The 12,097-nt window shown below is 37.6% G+C and overlaps 1 non-coding gene across 1 annotated transcript; it reads right to left on the bottom strand.

Moving 5' to 3' along the window:
• Positions 1–719: 719 nt before the first annotated feature.
• LOC119543580 lies at positions 720–825 on the bottom strand. The gene has a single exon (XR_005218646.1). It is a non-coding gene; the product is annotated as a U6 spliceosomal RNA (small nuclear RNA).
• Between the last annotated feature and the right edge of the window lie 11,272 nt (positions 826–12,097).

Raw genomic sequence — 12,097 nt, 5'->3', positions numbered from 1 at the left:
TTCTTAGTTGGGAATTTTTAAGTTATACTTTGAAAACCTCCAACCTAGTTTTTTTTTGTTTTTTTTTAAACTTTTTATTTTGAAATCATTTCAAACTTACAGTACAGCTGCAAAAAATCATACAAACCCCATACAGAAAACCTCAACATACCCTCCACCCCTCTCCCCAGGTACCCAGATCCACCAATTTTAACATTTTGCCACTTTTGCCGTATCATTCAATCATCTTCTGAACACTTGAGAGCATGTTGCACATATCATATTCTTTGCACATGTACATTTCCTGTGAACAAAGATACTTAGTCATGTAATCACCTTAAGTGCAAGTTTCAAGTTCAAGAAATTTAATGTTGTTATAAAGCATACATTCTATGGTCCAATTTTTTCTTATGTTCTAACAATGTCCTTTAAGAACTTTCTCTTCTATTCTTAGATCCCATCCAGCATTGTGTATTGCATTTGTCATTATTTCTTTAGTTTCTCTTCCTTTATGTTTTTTAATTGTGGAAAATATATACAACATAAATCTTCCCACCCCAAACCCTCCCAAGTACACCATTAGCGGGATAATCACATTCACAATGTTGCAGTACCCTCACCACTGTCCATTACTGGAACTTCCTCTTCACCCCAAACAGAAACCCTACACTCATTTTGCATTAACTCCCCATTGCTCCTGCCCGGCACTCCTGGAAACCTGTACTATATCTTCTGTCTCTAAAAATATGGAATCCTTCATGAGTTTGTGTGTCATCCTTGTGCAAGGACCATGCTAATCTTCTCTGTACCATTCCAATTTTAGTATATGTGTGTCAAAGTGAGCACAGTTGGGAGGTTTTTGATTACTGATTCAATCTCTTTATTGTTTTTGGTCTATTAGAGATCTTCTATTCTTGAGTTAGTTTTTTTTTTTTTTTAAACTTCATTCCTTTTATATTTATTAGTATTTATTTATCTGCTTATTCACCTGTTTGTTATCACTATGGATCCATGGGTTCTTATTTTACTCAATGGGTCATAATATATTACTCATCTTAATTATTTTGAAGTTTAAATTGTCCCATTTTGAGTTAATTTTTGTATATGGTGTGAATTAGGCATCTAACATCATTCTTTTGCCCGAGGATATCCAGGCATCCAAGCACCGTTTGTTGAAAATATTTCAATTTAATCATAAATCAAGTAATAAATCTTTAAGGATGGAGCAAATAAGGCTCAAATTTTGTTGGCTTTTTGGGTGATTTGGTCTCTCAGGGTTAGGCTCTGTTGAAATTGTTAAGTGGGCATCATTTATTATCATTCTATCTGTGATTCTCTTTCTCCATTTGGTGACTTTTTTTCAGCTCACATTTAGAACTAAGGTGAGGCAAGGGAGGCACCTGGAAGTGCAAAATTTAAGGAAGCAAGTTCATTCAAGTCTGACCCTGCACTTGCAGAACACTGTGGATTAGTGCCTCCTTTAGGGGGTGATGTATTTGATGATTGGAGAAATTTTCCAGACTAGCTTCTGGCTTCATACATTTTCAAAACTTATTTCTCCTCCACTACCCACATACTTCCAGTGCCAGGCACTGTAGGACACATTTATATTGTGATATAACTTCTGGCCCTGCACTTTTGTGTCACTCTGCTGGGCGATGGAGTGTTCTTAAAAGTCATTGCTACACAAGCATGACTAGCAATAACTTAATAACTTAATTGTGAAAGGAAGTGAAAGTCTCAACCACATAAATATATCTCATTCAGCTCAAACTAAATGTATGTCCAACCCAGATTCTCCTTAGCTGGAACCTCAAAATGCTTGTAGCCACTCAAGTGTCACCTGACGTGAGGATAAGTGTGATGGAAGGGAAGACAGAGTGAAAGAGTCTTCATTGACTGTGGTTAAGATAGTTGACTCTTGCATTTTTATAAAAACACATGGCCATTCCAACCACCTTAGGTGCTTCTCAAGAGGAGAAACAGGGAGAGGCCTGGGTTCCTGGTAGGAAACAGGGTGGGAATTCTCTCAGGGAGAAGGACTTTCCCATTTGTGCCTTCTCTGTGTATTGTTTGTTAACCTCTTCCCCACCTCCAGGCTCCTGGGGTTGGGCCCCAGATCCCCTTCCTGAGCCCCAAAACTTGTCATTGACAATAAAGTTCTCTATTTTTGGAAAACACACACACACACACACACACACACACACACACACACACGGCCATTAAACTGGGGTCCCTTCCAAGGCTTTGGTAGGGCCTGTGCAGACGAGGAACCCCAAGCTGGAGCTTCCTTAGCTCTGTGGCGCGCTCCACCTCTTCCCCTGGTGGAGTTGTGGTGGAGGTGGTTGTGCCTTCTGGGTTCTTCCTTGAAGAATCTAGTGACCTGCTGCTGCTGGAAACAGTGGGAAAGAAAATCCAATTCAAAGGATGTACATAAAGGATGGTTTTCAAAAGAGAAAGTAGAAGAAGGCAAGCTAAACATTTGCATTGATTTTACACCTTGAAGAAGAAGAGAGGAAAGCAATTCAAATAATCCCCAAAGTCCATTAGGGTTAGGTTGACATGATATTTGATAAAAGAATGATTCTCCCTTTTCATTTAGTCACACATCATGAGCACCTTTAGAGTTTTTCTCCTGCAATTAGTGCAGTGCAAGAATTAAGCTAAAATAGATATTTGTACATCAATTTTCATAGCAGCATTATTCATAACAGCCAAAAGATGGAAGCAACCCATCTCTATTGACGAATGAATGAATAAACAAAATGTGGTAGATACATGTAATGAGATATTTATTAATCAGCCATAAAAAGGAATGAAGTTCTGATACTCACAACAGCATGCTTGAACCTTGAAGACAGTGTTGAATGAAATAAGGCAGACACAAATAGACAAATTCTGTATGTTTTACTTATATGAAATACCTATAATGAAGCAAATTCATAGAGACAGAAAGTAGATTACAGGTTAACGGGGTGGGGGTTGGGGTGAAAATGAACCATTATTGCTTGATGTACAGAGTTTCTGTCTGGAGTGATGGCAGTTTTGGTAATGGTTGGTGGTGATAGTGGCACAAAATTGTGAATATAATTAATATCACTGAATTGTATACATGACAATGGTTAAAATGGGAAATTTTGCATTGTATTTATGTTACCAAAATAAAAATTTTAAAAATAATCAAGCTAAATGACATTAATTGTCAGAAGGCCTGAGGCATCATTCATATGACTTTAAAAAGTGAAGTGTTTTCTCTAATGTTTTCTATCTATTTTCCTAAATCACCTCATGGAAGCTTTATCATTCTTTTATTCACATTCAGATTTGAAATTTGCTTGGAGTTGATTTTTGAGTATGATATGAGGAAGGACAAAGTTTCCATTATTTTTAAGCCATCCTTTCCCTAATGTTTTACAGTGACACCTTTATCATAAATCAAAGGCATTTGGCAGTATCTACTAAAATTGAACCTACAAGCATACCCTTTGATCCAACAATTCCACTTCTAGATATATTCTCAACAGAAATGCATTCATAAGCACATGAAATGACAGGTTCAAGAATGTTTATAGCAGCACTATTCAAAATAGCTCTGCAATGGAAATCACCCAAATGTCCATCTGCAGTAGAATAGAAAAAGAAATTGTGGTAAATTCATGCAATGCAATCACATACGTCAATGGAAACAAGTGAGCTAAAGCTTTATGCAATAATTTCAGTAAATCTCACAAACATATTGAATGAAAGAAGCCAAAAGTAAATAATACATACTATATAATTCTATTTATGTACATTTTAGAAATAGGCAACATTAACCTATGGTGTTGGAAGTCAGGATAGTAGTTACCTTTGGGGAGGAGATGGGTGCACACAATGGGAGGGCCCCAGAGAGGGTTTCTGAGGTGCTGTTGATGTTTTGTTTCTTAACCTGGGTGGTGTTTACATGGGGAGGTTCACTTTGTGACAATTCACTAACTGTGCATTTATAACTTACGCAATTTTTGCATGTATATTATATATCAATCTAAAAGTTATTTTTAAAAAAGAAGTTGGTGCTTATGTCATATTCTAAGGGAAATAAGACTAAAGAGAGGCATGATGGAGCCAGGAGATAACATATATGGAGGAGTTTTTTTTTGGTTTCGAGGTAGCTGCTGCCTTTTTCTGATGAAACATCAAAACATACAAGATATTTGCTATACATGTAAAGCAATAGATGATATTTGATGTAATATGGAATATGGAAGAGGAAAATAAAATTAGTATTCATTTCAGCAAATCTCAAATACCACTCTCTGTAAAATGCACCACTGTTTTATAAACTATTAAGAAAGAAAAAAATGCTGCCAATTAGATATGACAAAATGCCTTAACAATAGTCCTGGATGAGGTACAAATTGGTCATACCAGCCCCTTGCTGCTTTGAGATTTCTTTGCATTATTCCAAGGGATTTGGCAGCATTCTCTTACCTTCAGTTGCCTTGATTGGCTTATGGTAGGCGTTGTTTATACACATATCTCAGGAATAAAATGGAGCACAACTTCATCCACTTGTGGGTCTCTTCCTTTCTTAGGTCCTGTAAAGTTCTTGGTTGGACTTTACAAGAGAATTTAGGATTTGAGCCATTCCTCCAAGGTCAAATGTTTGCTTTATTACTATCAATTTCCCCCTGCTGCTTTGTTCCGCTGCCTTTCTGTGCCTGCGGTAACCTTTTGTTTCAAGGAGCAATCTTTTTGAAGACATTTTAAATGTCGGTTAACATCTACAGTGGTGGCAATATAACAACTAAGGCAGTGGAGGCAGTGAGGGCCTAGCCAAGGGAACTGTAAGAGGCTTCTAGAATTCAAAGATGTTAAAATGTGAAAGAAAAAAAAAGTGCATCCCAGAATCAATGAATCAGTGCATTGAGAGGAAAGGCAAAGACAGAAGATTACTATTTACAGAAGTCGAGGCAGTCTTACATACTTGCATAGTATGGGCTGAAAATGATTTATTTAAGGACCTAGAAGAAAATCAAGGAATAGGTCAAATGAAAATAACATAGCTTGCCTAAAATAAATATACTATGCTCGATGGAAGTCAGTATTTGTTAAATTGTTGACATGAAGAAGAATGGCTCTTTCCTCTTGGGAGGCGAGGTGGTATGGTGACTTAAAGCAGTGGAATGCTGGTAAATGTTTAACTGGCTCCCTGAAAAAAAATTCATATGTATTCATGAACATATATGTGTGTGTGTGTGTATGTATATACATATATATGTATATTATGAATTTTACTGATATAAAGAATGTGTAGCACACAATTTACAAATAATATTGAATATATAATATTCTTTATTGTAAATTCCATGTAGCTGATTGATTCTTGGAAAATGCTTTCATTGATTTTTTTTTCTGAACTCTCTATCCATAGCCAACCTAGGGTTAAAATTGACAAAATGAGTGTAGTTCTGACATGCCTGAATGTTGGTTGATATTTTTGTTTATGTCAACGAATATAATAAAAGTAAAACAACAAAAACTTATATTAGAACATCACTCATTTGTCAATGACATTAGTGACTTCTTTGCTGAATCACATATCAGTTTTCTAATATTGGAAAAATATCTCCTCAATGTTTTTGTGTTATACAAAATGTAACAGCTATAGACATGGCACACTTAAAAATTTAATCTACATTCTTAACATTTTCCCACCACTTTCTTAAGTCTAGACAATCAACAAAATAATAAGTCAAGCCCTGATTTATAGTGGTTACCAATTTCTGTGGTGTAAATACTCTCACCTTGGCCAATTTCAGGCTATCCATGGAGGTGGGAAGAGATGTGTAGTGGTACAACATTATATAGTATTTCCACCATAGAGATACAAGAGATGTAAATAACCTCAAGAGCACAGACAATAGGAAAAAGTAAAAATAATTAGGAAGCGATGAATTTTGAATAGTATTACCTTTGTTTTAAATATAATTTATTTGTAAGTTTACATAATTTAATTTTGATAATGACACTGTTTAACAAATGACTCACAAAATTCCTGAAAATTTAACAATCAGCTCTTGCATCAGATTTTTTTTTTAACTTAGTGTGCTACAGAAATATAGATTTTGCACCAAATAAACATGTTTTCTTTTGGTGTCACACAGAAGTTGAAGTTTTAAAACAGTCAACATCATCCTTTACCCTTTAGTCTGATTTGCCTTAGTCCTAACCAGATCCACTTCATTCATATCTCTAATTGATCTTGCTTCAGATTTATATTGAACTTCTCCCAGTTCCTTGTTCTCCAACCAAGGACAATATACTTAGCCCCTCTGAGCCTGGTTCTCTTACAGTAAGTCTAAAACTACCTAAAGAATTGAGTGAAGATGAAACAAGATAAACTTTGTTAAGAGCCTAAAGTTGTGAAGTGCCTAAGTCAACACAAAGTAGGAGAACAGTATTGATTCTTTCCCCTCTCTCCCTCTAGTACTTCCCTTGTCCAATCCATTGTGAATACTGCTTGTTGAAATGATCTTCCTAAAACATATTGCCATGTCATCCTTCAGATTTACATTGGTATTAAGCAAAACTTCAATTTGCTATCAAAATTCACATCTCACCAATCTCAGTTTTTCATTATGCCTCAGGAGGTTGTCTGTGCCCCAACTACAAATCTGTTTGACATCTCCCACATAGTATTTGTGGATTTCATCTACACTTTTGCTCATAGCATTCCTGACCTTTAAGATCTGTATCATCTGTGCCACCTTCCTCTTTCCCTATCAAAACACACCTCCATGAGGCTTCCCTTGGTAGCCCCATCTCATAATAATTTCCAATAAGTATTGAGGGCAGACATGTGCCAGGAACAATGCTAAGTGCTTTATATACACTATCTCATTTAATTATTCCAATTTGACTATGAGGAAACAGAGGCATAATGATAGTGAATCACTTGCCAAAGCCATATACTTAGCAGGTGGTAGAGCTGGTTTTCAACTCAGGTGTTCTGACCCCAGAACTTGGGCTCTTAGACATCATGTCCCTCTTACTGCCTGAATAACTATCTTTTTAATAAAATACCTCAGTTTGTTTAATGTTACTATATCATGTTCTTGTTTTCCCCCCATGTCTCTGTTTATATGCTTTGTTGTATTACCATCTCCTTGAGGATAGAAGTAAAGTATATACCATGTTTTGTTTATCCATTCATTGGTTGATGGACACTTGGGTTTCCTTTTATGTGAACTGCCTGTTCAAGTCTTTGGGCCATTTTCTAGTAGACTGTTTTACTCTTGATTGTAGGAATTCTTGATACTAAATCTGTGTCATTTTGTGTTTCAAATATCTTCCCCACCCTTGTCATTTCCACTCTCTTTATGGTATCTTTTTGAAAAAGATACTCTTCATTTTACCAGGTTGAATTTAGCTCTCTTTTTCCTTTATAGATAGCATTCTTTCTGTCTTGTTTAAGAAATCCTTCTCTTCCCCGAGGTCATGAAGATATTTTCCAATATTATATTCAAAGTCTTTATAGCTCTGGCTTTCACATTTATATCTTTATTTCATCTAGAAGTAGAGGCTAATTTTACTATTTTGCATGTGGTTACCCAATTGTCCCAGCACCACTCATCGAGAAATCTGTCATTTCCCCATTCATCTTCAATGTCGCCTGTGGTCATATATCAAGGGTTCACATATGTGGGGTTCTGTTTCTGGGATTTCTAATCTCTTCCATTGATCTACTTGTCTAACCCTGTACCAATACCACATATTTTTCCCCACTTCTGTTTTCTTTTCATCATTCGTTCCATAATTTTTTGAGTGCCTAAAAGATACTGTTCTCAGTGCTGAGGATAAAGCAGTGAAAAAAGCAGACAAAAATCCCTGCCCTCCCAAGACTTTGCATCCTAGTGGGAGAGTCAGTCAATAAACAAGATAAGTAAATAAAATACATTATTTTAGATGTTAGATAATGGTAAGTGCTAAGGAGAAAAATAAAGCCGGGAAGAAGACTAGAAGAGATGGGGGTTGGGCTGAAATTTTGGATAGGATGGCCTGAGAAGGCTTTACTGAGAAGGAGATACTTTAGGTGATATCTGAAGGAAATGAGGGAGGACTCTGTGGCAATCTGGGGGGGCAGGGGGGAGGGTGGGTGGGAGATCTTGACAGAAGGCTCAGCAAGTGCAAAGCCCTGAGATAGGCCTGGGCCTCCTGTGTTTGAGACACACCAGTGAGGCCTACGTGCAGGGGTGATGTGAGTGAAGATAAGAAGAGATGAAGTCAGAAAGTTAACGAGCCCAAGCATGGTGAGCTTTGTAATTTAAAGTAAGGATCTGGCTTTTGACTGTTATTGGAGGGTTTAGAATGGAGTGACTTGATCTGACATATTTTAAAGGATCACTCTGGATGTTGAGTTGAGGCAAGACTGAAGAGGGGCCAGGGAAATAAGAGGGAAATCATCTAGGAGGTTGTTGAAATAAGTTAGGTGACAGGAAATTGTGACTTGGAGCAGGGAGGTAGCTGTGGTGAGAAAGATTAGAGTCTGGACTTGCTGACAGATCATATAGGAGGTATGAGAGAAAAAGAGGAATCAAGGATGACTCCAGGGTTTCTTTTGGGGACACTGTCCACAAAAGAATAAAGTTTTTATTATTTGATGAGCATTCCTATACATAGAATGCTGACAAAAAGAACAAGAACGTCACTGTGATGTTAAGTGCTGGGCCAGACTCATCTGTCACCACCTCTTTCTATGAAAGTCAAGGAAGACTTCTTGCAGGAGGCTGAATCCAAGCTGATTTATTTTTGAAGGGCAGATGAGAATTTACTAGACGAGCCCTGGGAATTTCAAGCCTGGGAACAGCATGGACAAAGGTCTGGAAGAGTGAAAGAGCATGGGGCAGACCTTTCCAAACCTTTCCAGTTTTACTGACCCGTAATGTCTTGCTCACTTATTCATGGCCTCCCTTAGCCAAAAGAAATGCCTAACAGTTCCATTCTTCACTAGTTAGGTCCAAATAATTTAATAAAGTATTTATGTCCAAACATCTAAGTAGCTGCTTGAAAAAATAATATACATAAGTTGAAAAAAAATTATTTTATTTTATTTTTCAGTAATTATATACTAATGGAATGTGTGCACCTGTTGCACACGACACAATTTCTCAGACATTGGAAGCAGATTGGACAATACTGCCATAATTTCCCATTCCATACTGATTTTCATGTGACTTGCTTTTTATGATAGCAACTCCTGAAAATCCAGCTTTGCAAAGAGATAACATCACTGAAAGGAATGCTTGTCATCTAATGTTGAAATTGTGAACTACCTCAAGTTACGTTGTATGGTGTCTGATAGATGTCAAGTATTGGCATATTTCCCTTGAAAAGTTAAAATATCGCCCAAACCCCTGTGAGTTCAGTGTCCCAGGGCACCTTGGTGAGCAGTTTGGGAACTCCAGGCATGGCATATCTGGGGAAACTAAAAGCATTTCAGTACTGGTAGAAGATAACATGTTTGTGCATGGTGAGTGAGGGGGAATGAAGCTAAACTATTAGGCAGGGGGGAATTCATGCCAGGCACTGTCTGACATGTAAGTTTTATCCAGGCCCAATAGAACACTGGGAATGCACAGTTTTAGTCTCTGGAAATGCACATTATGGCTGGGAAGACAGAAATGTAAATAACTACAATACGTTGTGATTATTCCTCTAACAAAAGTATATCCTCAATGATTGATTTTGACTTGGGAGGAGGTTAGACAGAACTTCATAAAGCATAAAACATGTAAGTTAGTCCTTGAAGAATATAGAACAGTTGACCAGGGAAAGAAAGACAGAGTCAACTTCACAAGCAAATAAAAACAGGTATAATAGTGCATGGCATATTTGTGAACTGTAAGGACTGGTATGGCTGGGGCCAATGAATTAAAATGGCAGGAGATAAGAATGAAAAGGTAGTCTGAGGCCTAACTATGAGGAGCTTTGAATATAATACTGAGGTGTTTAGACTTCAGTTCTGAGAACTATAAGAAGCCAGCAAAGATTTTTAAGACATGAATGATTTGATCAGTTTTGCATTTTAGAAAGATAAATCTGGCACTATGAAGATGAATTGGAATGGGAAAGATGAGAGGTAAGCAGACTATTTAGAAAGATGGTTGTATTAGGCAGCTATTGCTGCAATAATGCTGCATAACAAACTAAAAGTAAGTGTTTCAAAACCACAAGCATTTATCATATATGGGTCTGTGGGGTGACTGCAACTTGGATGGGCTAGACTGGATTACAGGCTCCAGGCTTCAGCTTGGGTCCAGATCTTTTCCACATGTCTCCAAATAAGCCCTAGAACAGAGACTACTTGGAGCATGCTCTTTTCATGGTGGATCTTAGTGCAAGAGACCAAGATAAATAGTGTTCAGGTAAATGTAAAACCTTTGATTGTATTGTGTCTGCTTAACTTTCTGCTATACTCAGCAAGTCACATGGTCAAATCCAACATCACAGATGCAGAGAAAAATGCTCCACCTACTCCAGACATTGCAAGGTCACATGGCTGGGAGAGGAAAAAAAGAATTAGCAATACTCCATAACAGTAGTGTAACAATCTCCAGTCATTGTGTTAAGAGATGATTAGGACAATGACAGTGGAAAGCAGGAAACAGAGTCAAAAGGTATTAAGGAGTGAGAGTTTCCAGGACTTAGGCTCCATTAAAAGTGAGATGAGTGAAGGGAAAGTGGTTTATATCTTGGGCAACTGGATACTAAACTAATCCTTAAAGGTGCTTAACAGGTGCTAAGCACCATTCTAAATGCTTGTGTACACTGACTCATGTATTCCTCTCATAACAACCATGAAAGATAGGAGCTATCATTATCTCTATTTTATAGATATAGAAACCAAAGCATAGTAGTTACATAATTTGCCCAAGATAATAAGGCTACTACATGATGAAGCTTGGATTTGAACTTCTGACATCTGGCTCCGCAGTCCACACGGCTGACCACTCTGAACACTGCCTCTCAACTATGCATACCAAAGGGTATATTTACTACACAGGATGCATAGCAGTGACATCAGTGGTGTTCCAGATGCTGACCTCAGGACACAGGATATGTTCTTGTAGACGCAGTTTGACCAAATTAATTGGTAAATGATTTGCAAAGTCACAATAGTTCAAAAATAGAGTAAACTAAGAAAAGTCCACGGGCTAACACACGAGGCAAATTGTCTTATGGGGTTTCACATTGGTAACAATGGAAAGGAAGGCTAGAGTGAGTGATTTCTTCCACAACCAATATTTCTGCAGAGCCTGCCACTGTGGGAGGATATTAGGAATACTCTCAGAGAGAAAAAATCTTCAGACTGGACTCTGCTGGCACCACAGAAAGCTAAGGGATTAAAATCTGTTTCCAATGAAGGGAGCAGTATATTTAGAGGAAGCAGTAATGTCTGGAATGAGGGGATAGAAGATTAAGTAGATTATTACTGGATAGAAAGAAATGAGGCAGAACATACAAGAAGGAAAGTACATCTGTTGGATTTTCATCAGGAAACCTGAGATGACTCCTAAGGGTAGTGGTGAGGATGGAGGTAGAACCAGAGGGTCATAGAAACTGAGAGTTGGAAGGGACCTAGACTCACTTCACACTTTAAACATCTGTATACACCAGGCATTGTAAGGATGAGTTTCAGAATGGAATGCAAAACTGTGATAATGTGTGTGTGCATGTGTGTGCATATGCTCACACAAGTATAGGTGCATGGATCTGTGGATTTTTCAGGGGAAAAAAAGATCCAAAGCTTTCATCAGATTTTCAAAGCGGTCATTGATCCTACAAAGGTCCAGAACAACTGATTTTACAGCTTCTCCTTGAACAAACACTGTTGGCTCCTTTCCTCAGGGGTGGCCTCTTTTGTTGCTGATCAGCTAGAACATCCTTCCTCATACTGAACTGGCATCTATGTTCTAGGAACTGTCACCCCTGGTCTTGGGTTTGACCTCTGGAGCAACACTGGATGAATCTAATCCATCTTTCATCTTTCTAAATAGAAAGTCATTTCTCCGTGTATTGAATTTCTTCCTGATATGAGCTTTGTTGTTAAAGGAAATACTTGACATTTTGGTGCTGT

Source organism: Choloepus didactylus, chromosome 8 (genome assembly GCF_015220235.1).
Source record: "Choloepus didactylus isolate mChoDid1 chromosome 8, mChoDid1.pri, whole genome shotgun sequence".
Classification (NCBI taxonomy): Eukaryota; Metazoa; Chordata; class Mammalia; order Pilosa; family Megalonychidae; genus Choloepus; species Choloepus didactylus.
The sequence above is the reverse complement of the archived record's forward strand: the minus strand, read 5'-3'. Positions and strand labels throughout refer to the sequence as shown.